The sequence below is a fragment of the Aquarana catesbeiana genome, linkage group LG10 (genome assembly GCF_042186555.1).
Source record: "Aquarana catesbeiana isolate 2022-GZ linkage group LG10, ASM4218655v1, whole genome shotgun sequence".
Lineage (NCBI taxonomy): Eukaryota > Metazoa > Chordata > Amphibia > Anura > Ranidae > Aquarana > Aquarana catesbeiana.
Genome location: NC_133333.1, coordinates 202,684,219 through 202,696,658, shown reverse-complemented (window position 1 = coordinate 202,696,658; position 12,440 = coordinate 202,684,219). Strand labels below are relative to the sequence as shown.

The 12,440-nt window shown below is 43.0% G+C and overlaps 1 protein-coding gene across 5 annotated transcripts in view; it reads right to left on the bottom strand.

Annotated features, from left to right (window-relative positions):
* The window catches only part of LOC141111108 (nicotinamide N-methyltransferase-like), a 36,218-nt gene extending 24,016 nt beyond the window's left edge, over nt 1-12,202 (bottom strand). Inside the window, exons 1-2 of one of the 5 annotated variants that reach the window (XM_073603126.1) lie at nt 6,424-6,661; nt 348-548 (exon numbers count right to left, since the gene is read on the bottom strand). The gene's annotated coding sequence lies outside the window, so the exon portion shown is untranslated. Of the gene's footprint in view, nt 1-347; nt 549-6,305; nt 6,662-7,240; nt 7,264-12,180 lie in introns of those variants that run through there. The other 4 variants (XM_073603128.1, XM_073603127.1, XM_073603124.1 and 1 more) reach the window with 4 other exon arrangements.
* Nucleotides 12,203-12,440: the final 238 nt, after the last annotated feature.

The window sequence follows — 12,440 nt, the reverse complement described above, 5'->3', positions numbered from 1 at the left end:
GCCTTCAAAGAAAGGCTGTTAAACGCAACTGCAGAAAATAAGTGTAGCGCTAAAAAATGTCAACGTGAATCAATAAAAATGTGTAAATGTGTATATGTGTATATAAGCATCCAGAATACCTCAATCACAGGGGCAGAATGGATACAAAAGATAATGAAAAATAAATAAATAATATCTGACAACAAAGTGTGTCCCCAAAGTGTTATGAAGTGAGAACAATAAAAAAGCTAAAAGTCCACATATGAAGTGTCCATTAATTGGGGGGCTTTCTCTTCAATCTTCAACTGAAGTAGAAAGTAACCACACAATAGGAGAAAACATTCAAATGAGAGGATGGGTACTCTTACCAGATCAGTTGGACGCACATACCGCACCACAGTGCGTCTGAAAGGCTTTGGGATACTGGATCCCCAGTGATGAGATGGTGCCAAAGCTGGACGGTATACTAAAAAGTGATTGGTCTTCTTCAGGTAAAAACGCAGAAAACCACATTCATTATGCCAGGTGACAGTCGGATTGGTTTATTGATTATGAAGTACCCACCATCCCTATGGTAGAAACAAAAATATATGGATACTGCGACAAAGTACCCGTTGATTAGTGGGTCCTACACTATCCATAGATTGGGAGATCATGAGAAGCATGATCTGGCGTTCAGAATCTTTTTTCTGAACGCCAGAAATTCGCGTTGAAAGTGCCGTTTTTCACCGCCAAAAAAAGCCAAACGCTGATAAAAAGATCATAAACGCGCATTAATTAGCGGTAGGCGTTCTATTTTTTCAATGCATTGTGGGAGTTTGGAATGCATTGTGGGATTTTTGGAGTGTCCTCTGTGTATTTTTATTAAAAACGCCCATAAACGCTAACGCTAAAAAACGATCATAAATGCTAGTACAAAACGCTGTTAAAAGCACGTTTTTCAACCAGAGTTTTCTGCCAGCAATCTGGCGTCCAGAAAAAGCTTTTCTGAGCTTCAGTGTGCACTGAGCCTTAAAAAGATCAAAATCTTTACCAAGTAACTATAGACTGGTTAGTTTAACTTCTAAAGTCAGGAAAATACTTAAGAGTTTAATAAAAGACCATATGGAAGAGTTTTTTGCTAGAAAACAATATTTTAAGCAATAATCAGCATGGATTCAAAATACCAAAGTTGTCCATTTCTTTTTATGAGGATTTAAGCAAACACTTAAACAAAGTAATGGCTCTGGATATAGCATAATTGGATTCGGCATAAGTGTTTGACACAGTTTCCCACATGTGGTTATTGTGTAAGTTAACCACTTCAGCCCCGGAAGATTTGGCTGCTCAATGACCAGGCCATTTTTTGGGATTCGGCACTGTGTCGCTTTAACTGACAATTGCGCAGTTGTGCGACGCTGGACCCAAACAAAATTGACACCCTTTTTTTCCCCACAAATAGAGCTTTCTTTTGGTGGTATTTGGTCATCTATGCGGTTTTCATTTTTTGCAATATAAACAAAAAAAGAGTGACAATTTTGAAAAAAAAAAGCACAATAATTTGTACTTTTTGCTATAATAAATATTTAAATATTCACAATTTAAAAAAAAAAATTTCCTCAGTTTAGGCCAATATGTATTCTTCTACTTTTTTTTGGTAATAAAAAAAATCGCAATAAGCATATATTGATTGGTTTGCGCAAAAGTTATATCCCCTACAAAATAGGGGATAGATTTCTGACATTTTTATTATTATTATTATTTACTAGTAATGGCGGTGATCTGCAATTTTTATCAGAAATGTGACATTATGGCGGACACATTTTTTAAACCATCGACAATTATACAGCGATCAGTGCTATAAAAATGCACTGATTACTGTGTAAATGTCACTGGCAGGGAAGGGGTTAACACTAGGGGGCAATCAAGGGGTTAACCGTGTTCCCTATGTGTGTGTTCTAACTGTATTGGGAGGGGACTGACTATAGGAGATGACAGATCGTGGTTCCTAGCTATTAGGAACTCACGATCTGCTTCTCCTCTCCTCACAGAACAGGGATTTGTGTGTTTACACACACACACACACACACACACACACACACACGTCCCTGTTCTGCCTCTTGTGCCTGTGATCGCACACGACCGCTGGCCACAAACATCGGCAGCCCCGCAATGCAGCGGACGTGCGCGCCTGCTATCCCGCTTAAGGGAGCCGACTTAAAGCTACAACGGTTCACAGGATCGTGCTGACCTGCTACAGTATAATGTTGGCGGCTGGTCGGCAAATGGTTAAAGTCTACAGGCTTGAGAATCCAGTTTGTAAATGGATAGAAAACTGGCTAAAAGACCATATTCAGAAAGCAATAATTATTGATTCATACTCTAAATGGTCTAAAGTTAATAGTGGTGTACCCCAAGGTTCAGTGTTGGAACCCTTACTTTTTAACCTATTTATAAATTATAGAGTTTGGGATTAAAAGTACTATATGGCAAATGAGGTTTAATGTTGATAAATGCAAAGTTACGAAATGGGGGGCCAACATTACACAGTCTAAAAGAAGAACTGCTAGAGGAGTTAGTGGTTGACAAGGATCTTGGTGTTCTGGTAGATCATACAATGTAAACTTAATAGCATGTATAGCACCCTCTAGTGTACAGTTTAGGTAGGTAAATTTAGTTGACTTGTAGTAGCTTGTATGAGTCTGGGAAATTTGTTAGGGTTCAGCTTAAGCTCAGGTTGAAATGCTCTGCAGACCAGGCCCTAATTGCCTTCCCCTGGTTCTGGAGGTCCATGGAAACTTCTAGAAACTAGTGAGCGGTGGTAAAGAGGCAGGGTCTGAATATTGATGGGGTTTTTGACCAATCCCCAGGCAAGAGGCCTGGCAGAACTGTCAAACAGGCTCAGAAATATTGAAGAGCCTGGCCAGGGGTTGTTGTCGGGTGGAAGGTGGAGTGCTGTGGGCGAAGGTTGATGTAATAATGTGTAAGGGCTGGGCTCAGCCCTTCCTTCTCAGAGCTGGCCGCTCACCTGTCGGCTAATTGCCAGCTCCTATCTCTCCACAGTTACCCAGCCGTTGATGATATCCTGCCTACTTAAGCCGTTCAGCCCAAAGGATCTCTGCCTTTGCCTTGGTCAACATCACAGAAATTATCTCCTGCGATCCTGTTCAAGACTTGCTTTGCTGACATCCCTTCTGGCTCCAGATCCTGCTTGCTGTTCCACTACATTGATCCCTGACTTCTGGCTTGACTGACTATCCGTTTTCGGCTACTGAACTTTGGCTATGTGTTGACTACGTTCGTTCTTTTTACTTTTATTATTAAACAAGTGCGATTTAACTGTACTTCTGTCTCGGTCTGATTTCATGGTTTCTGACAGTAGGCGAAGGCCATGAATTCAGAATATTCAGTCAATCCACTTGTTGGTAATATTTTTTCCAGATTGGATTAACTTGATCACCGCATGGATCAGTTTGCCATGGCGTTACAAATGGCTCACCTGGAATCTCCCACTGTGGCCGCCCTGGTACAACCTATGTTGCAGGCTGACCCTGCTGCTGCTCCAGTCTCTGTGCAGGCACCCGCCTCGAGTATGTCTGGTTCCGCTCTGCTTCCCCAGCGATTTGGGGGCAATCCAGTCCAATGCAGAGGGTTTCTCAACCAGGTTGAGATATACTCTGAGATGCTGCCCCAGGCATTTCCCACGGACAGAAGCAAAGTAGGTTTCGTGATATCTTTGCTTTCTGAAAGAGCCTTGGCCTGGGCAAACCCTCTGTGGGAGACGCAAAAACCTGTTGTCTTGAGCTACCCTGAGTTTGTGGCTTTGTTTAAAAGGGTATTTGATGTTCCCGCACGCTCCGCTTCTTCTGCCATGTGCCTCATTCCCATCGAACAGAGTACGAGAACTGTTGCCGACTACACTATTGAATTCCGTACTCTGGCAGCAGAGGTTGCGTGGAATAATAAGGTCCTCGTGGCTGCTTTTTCTCATGGTCTCTCAGATACCATCAAGGATGAGATAGCAGCCCGAGATATACCCACTGAGCTGGAGAAGTTGATCACGTTGCCATCCTCATTGACTCCAGACTCAGAGAAAGACTCTTTTAAGGAGCGCTTGCAGAAGCCTCCAGTACATTTGTCTTTGCAGTTCCACCCATGCCTCCCTCACCTCCCATGCCTGCTGGTACTGAGTCGGTCAGTGAAGGTGAACCCATGCACTTGGGTTTCACGCGTTTCTCTGCGGATGAGAGAACCTTTAGGAGGAGGGAGAGATTGTGCCTTTATTGTGGCCAGGCAGGTCACTTTTTGAAGTCTTGTCCTACCCGTCCAGGGAACGACCGAACCTCTAGGTGCTGTCATGGACAGACCTTAGGTGTCGTTGTTTCATCCCCAGTTATCCAGAAGGATAAGCCCCTGGTTTCGGTCACCCTTTCTTGGGCTGAGTCGCCCGTCGAGATACAGGCTCTAATCAACTCTGGGGCTGCAGGCCTGTTCATTGTTGCTGCCTTTATATCGAAGCACTCGGTTCTGCTGCAGCTGCGTGACACTCCACTTGCCATTGAGGCTCTTGACGGGAGACCTCTACAGCCTGCCCATATGACTCATGAGATGGTTCCGTTGTCCATAGCCGTAGGGGCTTTTCACCATGAGATAATCCAATAGCAGGTTATTTCCTCACCTAAGTTTCCGCTGGATATTGGTTATCCTTGGTTACAGAGGCACAACCCCTCTTTTGATTGGCTCCATGCTGAGGTTCTCTCCTGGTCACCACAATGCAGTGAGACATGCTTCCAGAAGGTAGCCAAGGTCCTGTGCACCTCTTCACTCTCCTCCCTGCCGGAGGAGTACCACGATTTTAGCAATGTCTTTGACAAAGGTCAAGCCTGTAGTTTGCCTCCACACCGGCTGTATGATTGCGCAATTGACCTTCAACCTGGTGCCATACCCCTTCATAGTCGGGTTTACCCTTTGTCGGTCTTGGAGGATAAGGCCATGGAGGAATATGTTGCAGACGCACTTTCTCAAGGTTTCATCCGCAAATCCTCGTCTCCTGCTAGTGCTGGTTTCTTCTTTGTGAAGAAGAAGAGTGGTGAACTGAGACCTTATTGATTATAGGGGTCTTAATCATTTCACGATTAAGAATGCCTATCCGATTCCATTGATTACGGAGTTATTTGACTGCCTCAAGGGAGCAGTGGCGGCTGGTGAAGTTTCCTTTTTGGCCCCACCCATTTCTCATAAGCCCCACCCTTTATAGAATCAACTCACTCCGTCCCCTGTATTCCACTTGCTTCCAACCATATAGTGTCAGGAGTACACAGCTCAGCATCACAGATCAGGGTATATAGATCAGCAGCATCACATAAAGGGTATATAGATCAGCAGCATCACATAAAGGGTATATAGATCAGCAGCATCACATAAAAGGGTATATAGATCAGCAGCATCACATAAAAGGGTATATAGATCAGCAGCATCACATAAAAGGGTATATAGATCAGCAGCATCACATAAAGGGTATATAGATCAGCAGCATCACATAAAGGGTATATAGATCAGCAGCATCACATAAAGGGTATATAGATCAGCAGCATCACATATACTGATCTCGCAGCACACTGTCAGCACCCCCACACTGGTGGAGGACATGATAACAGCACCCCCCCCAGATCGCAGCACACTGGCTCGGGGCTCGCTGGACATACTAACAGCAATCCCCCCCTCAGCGGGGATCAAGGCAAACTGATAACATCCCCCACCGCGGGGCTCATAGGACACACTGACAGCACAACTAGCCAACCCCCCCAGCTTGCGGGCAGGGCTGCTGTTAGAAATCACATGACCCCATACAGTCTACCTGACACGCCCCCCCCCTGTATATATTCTTAGCGCTGCACTGTTATTTACCTATGACATTTTATAAATGCACTGCTAAATCACATAGGACTTGTGGTGCCATTAATTGTTAATGGCACCCCAGAAACACTTAGCAGACTTGTGTTTTGTCATGTGGCAAAGTTTCAAAGTTGTATGCCTCAAAAGAGCATTCTGTGGTGCGTTTGTCAGACGTAGGGCAGTCTATTCTAGTGAATGGGCTGTCCTACGTGTGAAAAACAGGCTAAAAAAACATGTGAGCAGAAACATGCATTCCCGCTATGCAAAGTGTGAATGGGGCCTCAGGGGTAGCATATAGAAATGGCTGATGCAGAGAAATCTTTCAGGTGGAGGGAGAGGTGTATTCACTGGCCCCTATCTCCAGCATTGCAGTGGTAGCCGGGGTCTACCTGCAGTACAAGGCTGGCTCCTGGTACATTCTCCCCTTTCTGAAGCTTCACCCCCCCACTCACCTTCTTCCAGCAGTAGCATTACAACATGCAGCTATTCCAGGTTATAGGACACACAGAGCACAGTGTGGAGGTCAGTAGAGCTCAGGACTCAGGGAGAAGCAGGCAGAGAACTTCTTACCTCGATCGTTCCTCCAAGAGATAACATTGCGATCACAGGGGAGGGGAGGAGTTTCAGGACCCTGCAGGCAGTGTAAACAGTCTATGGAAAAGGCAGAGAGAGATTTTGCAGCTGTCCCTGCTGATCACCTACATAGCAGCTGGGAGGAAGAAAGCCAGCATGGGACAGCTTTCTAACTGAAGGAACTGTGTGCAGGTATGTAGCATTGATCACCTGCATAGCAGCTGGGAGGAAGCGCTGCAGGGGTTGAACACCAATCACAAGGCAGAACAGGGGCTCTTCTCTCCTGCAGGTGCCCGGTGTCTTATCGAATTCAGTCCCCTATCATATAGTGTCCTCCCTGTACTGCGCAGGCGCAGTACGGAGGACAAAAGAGACTCCGAAAGTCTCCGAAGTTCAACAGCTGATCGTCAGCTGTACACGGCGCCTGCGCATTTATTCTTACCCTATGTCCAGGATCATTCCCTACTATCCAAGTGGACATAGAGTTAGAATAAATATTTGCCGAGCGCAGCGAGGCCGTGCCCGAAGCGTGGCGAGCGAAGCGAGCCCGCGAGGGGCCCTCTTACACTGCCATCGCTAACAGGTGCCCGAGCGCCGTGTACAGCTGATGGTCAGCTGATCAACTTCGGGCATTTTCGGCATCTCCTGCTCCTCCGTACTGCGCAGGCGCTGCGCCTGCGCAGTACGAGGCGGACACTATCTGATACGAGGACACTATATGGCAGAACACCGGCCCCCTTTCTGGACTAATGAGGGGGACACACATAGCACCCCCCCCCCCCTCCATTCTCCGCGGGAGGTCCGGGGCACTTACTGGGCTATGGTGTCCTCTTCTCCTGCTGTGTATTTTTTGTGACTGCCTAGGGTCCATAGCAACTGTCCATAGTGACCAGTCCATAGCAACCATGCAAAATGAGAAAAAAAAATCAAAACAATACATTTTTTATTTTTATTAAACAAGAACTTTTTTTTTTATTTTGAACCGTCCATAGCAACCAGTCCATAGCAACCATGCAAAATGAGAAAACAGTTTTTTTTTCTAAACGAGAATTTTTTTTTCTTAAATATGTACCATCCATAGCAACTAGTCCATAGCATCCATCCAAAGCAACCAATCCATACCAACAATCCAAAACAAGATTTTTTTTTTTTCAAAATGAGAACAACCAGTCTATAGCAACCAATCCATAGCAACCAATCCATAGCAACCAGTCCATAGCAACCATGCAAAATGAGAAAACTATTTTTTTTTCAAAACGAGAACTGGTTGCAATCCATAGCAACCAGTCCATAGCAACCATCCATAGCAACCAGTCCATAGCAACCATCCAAAACGAGATTTTTTTTTCAAAACAAGAAAATAATTTTCTTTTTAACCTTGAACCATCCTTAGCAACCAGCCCATAGCAAACATCCATAGCAACCAGTCCATAGCAACCAGTACATTGCAACCAGTCCATAGCAACCAATCCATACCAACCATGCAAAATGAGAAAAAAAAGTTAAAATAAGAATTTTTTTTTAAATTTGAACAATCCATAGCAACCAGTCCATAGCAACCATGCAAAATAAGAAAACACTTTTTTTTTAAAACGAGAATTTTTTTTCTTAAATTTGAACCGTCCATAGCAACTAGTCAATAGCAACCATCCATAGCAACCAATCCATAGCAACCATCCAAAACTATATATTTTTTTCAAAACGAGAGTTTTTTTTAAATTTGAACCATCCATATAAACCAGTCTATAGCAACCATCCATAGCAATGAGTCCATAGCAACCATCCACAGAAACCAGTCCATAGCAACCAATCCATAGCAACCAGTCCATAGCAACCAATCCATAGCAAACAGTCCATAGCAACCATCCAAAACAATTTCTTTTTTTCAAAATGAGAAAATAGTTTTCTTTTACAAAACGAGAAAACATTTTTTTTTCAAAACGAGAATTTTTTTTTAACCTTGAACCATCCATAGCAACCAGCCCATAGCAAAAGCCCATAGCAACCATCCAAAACGAGAATTTTTTTTTCAAAACGAGAAAATCATTTTTTTTTTAAACGAGAATTTTTTTTTAACCTTGAACCATCCATAGCAATCAATCCATAGCAACAGTCCATAGCAACCACTCCATAGCAACCATCCAAAACGAGAATTTTTTTTTTCAAAACAAGAAAATAATTTTCTTTTTCAAAACGAGAACTATTTTTTTCAAAATGAGAATTTTTTTTTTTTTAACCACCAGTTGTTTTCAGCAACCAGTCCATAGCAACCGCCCAAAGCAACCAGTCCAAAGCAATCGTCTATAGCAACCAGTCCATAGCAACTTATCCATAGCAACCATGCAAAATGATAAATAAAATTTCTTAACAAGAAAAAAGATTTTTTGTTTGAACTAACCATAGCAACCAGTCCATAGCAACCATGCAAAATGAAAAAACATTTTTTTTTTTCAAAACGAGAATTTTTTTTTCCTAAATTTGAACCGTCCATAGCAACTAGTCAATAGCAACCATCCATCCATCCAATCCATAGCAACCATCCAAAACGAGAATTTTCTTTTTCAAAATGAAAACATTTATTTTTCAAAATGAGAGATTTTTTAAATTTGAACCATCCATAGCAACCAGTCTATAGCAACCATCTATAGCAACCAGTCCATAGCAACCAATCCATAGCAACCAGTCTATAGCAACCAGTCCATAACAACCAGCCCATAGCAACCGTCCATAGCAACCATGCAAAATGAGAAAACATTTGTTTCTTCATAACGAGAATTTTTTTTCTTAAATTTGAACCGTCCATAGCAACTAGGCCATAGCAACCATCCAAAGCAACCAATCCATAGCAATCATCCAAAACGACATTTTTTTTTTCAAAACGAGAGTTTTTTCAAATTTGAACCATCCATAGCAACCATCCATAGCAACAAGTACATAGCAACAAGTCCATAGCAACCATCCATAGCAACCATGCAAAATGAGAAAAAATGTCAAAATAAGAATTTTTTTTATTTGAACCATCCATAGCAACCAGTACATAGCAACCATCCATAGCAACCTTGCAAAATGAGAAAACATTTTTTTTTCAAAACAAGATTTTTTTTCTTAAATTTGAACTGTCCATAACAACTAGTCAATAGCAACCATCCGTCGCAACCAATCCATAGCAACCATCCAAAACGAGATTTTTTTTTCAAAACGAGAACATTTTTTTTTTTTCAAAACGAGAGTTTTTTCAATTTGAACAATCCATAGCAACCAGTCTATAGCAACCATCCATAGCAACCAATCCATAGCAACCAGTCCATAGCAACCATGCAAAATGAGAAAAAATGTTTTTTTCGAAACGAGAAAAAATATTTTTTCCAAAACTAGAACTGGTTACAATCCATAGCAACCGAGAACTGGTTGCAATCCATAGCAACCAGTCCATAGCAACCATCCATAGCAACCAGTCCATAGCAACCATCCAAAACGAGAATTTTTTGTTATACTTTTTTAAATTGCTGAATGGTAATTTTACATTGTGAGATTGCACTGCAACTGTGAGCCAAGTGTTTGGCTTGCAGTTGCAGATCGGCCCCATTGAACTCAACAGGGAGTTTGATCGGTGATTCCGCCTTCCACACTCTGTAGCCTGTGTTAAAAGTGCCACAGCTCTGTAGTAAAGCATTGCAGCCACAGCATGTATAAAACCCTGTCTGGCTGTATTTTTAGGATCTGGGTGTGCAGCCAGAGATGGCGGTAAATCCATGGCTCAGCCACCCATGTGAAAGAGTCCTTAGGCCACATTCACATTTTACATTCCCTACAAATGTGACAAAGTGCACAGGAAACGCACGCTTTGCAGTACATTTTTATAAATCATTGTAAAATATGGGGGTTCAGTCAGCGCAAGACGATATACATAAACTCACAAAATTAGAGCAGCTGTACACTAAAAGCTCAATATATGAAAATCCTTCTGAACATGTAATAGGTAAATAACAGTGCAGCGCTAAGAATATATACAGAAAGAAAATAACAGATTGCTCATAGCATAAGATGTTAAAAAGCCCCCTTTGGTATAAAAGATGGATATAAAAGTTGACAGATAAGATCTCCTCAGCGGTGATAAGGGTGTTCATAGACATTCATGTGATATCTCCTAATCAGTGATTCCTCCACCAGCTATCCAAACCGCTCACCTCAATCACTGGACCCACTGAGCTAACAGATGGGTCAAACAGGCGTTCGCCACTGAGCCCCGGTTCACACAGGGGCGGCACGACTTGCAGGTCGCCTCAGCAAGGCGACCTGCAAACGACTTCCACGGCGACTTGCAAAACGACTTCTGTATAGAAGTCTATGCAAGTCGCCTCAAGTCGCCCCAAAAGAAGTAGTACAGGAACCTTTTTCTAAGTTGGAGCGACTTGTGTCGCTCCTATTAGAACGGTTCCATTGTACAGAACGGGAGGCGACTTGTCAGGCGACTAGGTCGCCTGACAAGTCGCCCCTGTGTGAACCGGCAGTTACAGTGGTCACAGATGGAAGCTTGAATGTACAGATGAATAAGATACGATGTCCAACCACTTTTAACAACCGCACGTTGTCACTCTTAAATTTCAACCGTAGTACCATGAAAAACCCAATGAAAAAATATATAGTGCTCACTGTGTGGACTGCAGCCACCTTATCCACCTATGTATACCGACAATATTACTTGCCATTCATCCTAGCACTGGGGTCACAGTGCTTTTTATGTGAGTACCTGATTTTTTATGAATAAAAAGAAAGTATTTTAGCCACACAGTGAGCACTATGTATTTTTTCATTGTTTTTTTCATGGTACTACGGTTGGAATTTAAGAGTGACAACATGCGGTTCTTAAAAGTGGTTGGACATCGTATCTTATTCATCTGTACATTCAAGCTTCCATCTGTGACCACTGTAAGTGGCGAACGTCTGTTTGACCCATCTGTTAGCTCAGGGGGTCCAGTGATTGAGGTGAGCGGTTTGGATAGCTGGTGGAGGAATCACTGATTAGGAGATATCACATGAATGTCTATGAACACCCTTATCACCGCTGAGGAGATCTTATCTGTCAACTTTTATATCCATCTTTTATACCAAAGGGAACTGTTTAACATCTTATGCTATGAGCAATCTGTTATTTTGTTTCTGTATATATTCTTAGCGCTGCACTGTTATTTACCTATTACATTTTATAAATGCACTGCTAAATCACATAGGACTTGTGGTGCCATTAATTGTTAATGGCACTCCAGAAACACTTAGCAGACTTGCGTTTTGTCTTGTGGCAAACTTGCAAAGTTGTATGCCTCAAAAGAGCATTCTATGGTGCGTTTGTCAAACGTAGGGCAGTCCATTCTAGTGAATGGGCTGTCCTATGTGTGAAAAACAGGCTAAAAAAACACGTGAGCAGAAACATGCATTCCCGCTATGCAAAGTATGAATGGGGCCTCAGGGGTGGCATATAGAAATGGCTGATGCAGAGAAGTCTTTCAGGTGGAGGGAGAGGTGTATTCACTGGCCCCTATCTCCAGCATTGCAGTGGTAGCCGGGGTCTACCTGCAGTACAAGGCTGGCTCCTGGCACATTCTCCCCTTTCTGAAGCTTCACCCCCCCCCACTCACCTTCTTCCAGCAGTAGCATTACAACATGCAGCTATTCCAGGTTATAGGACACACAGAGCACAGTGTGGAGGTCAGTAGAGCTCAGGACTCAGGGAGAAGCAGGCAGAGAACTTCTTACCTCGATCGTTCCTCCAAGAGATAACATTGCGATCGCAGGGGGAGGAGGAGTTTCAGGACCCTGCAGGCAGTGTAAACAGTCTATGGAAAAGGCAGAGAGAGATTTTGCAGCTGTCCCTTCGGGACATACTAAAAGGAATGACAGAATGGAATGCCCATAGACTTTAACAGGGGGATGGAATGCCCATAGAGAATAATAAGACAAAGTGGAATGCCCCTAGAGAATAATGAAAAAAAATCAATTTGTGACAGACTCTTTAG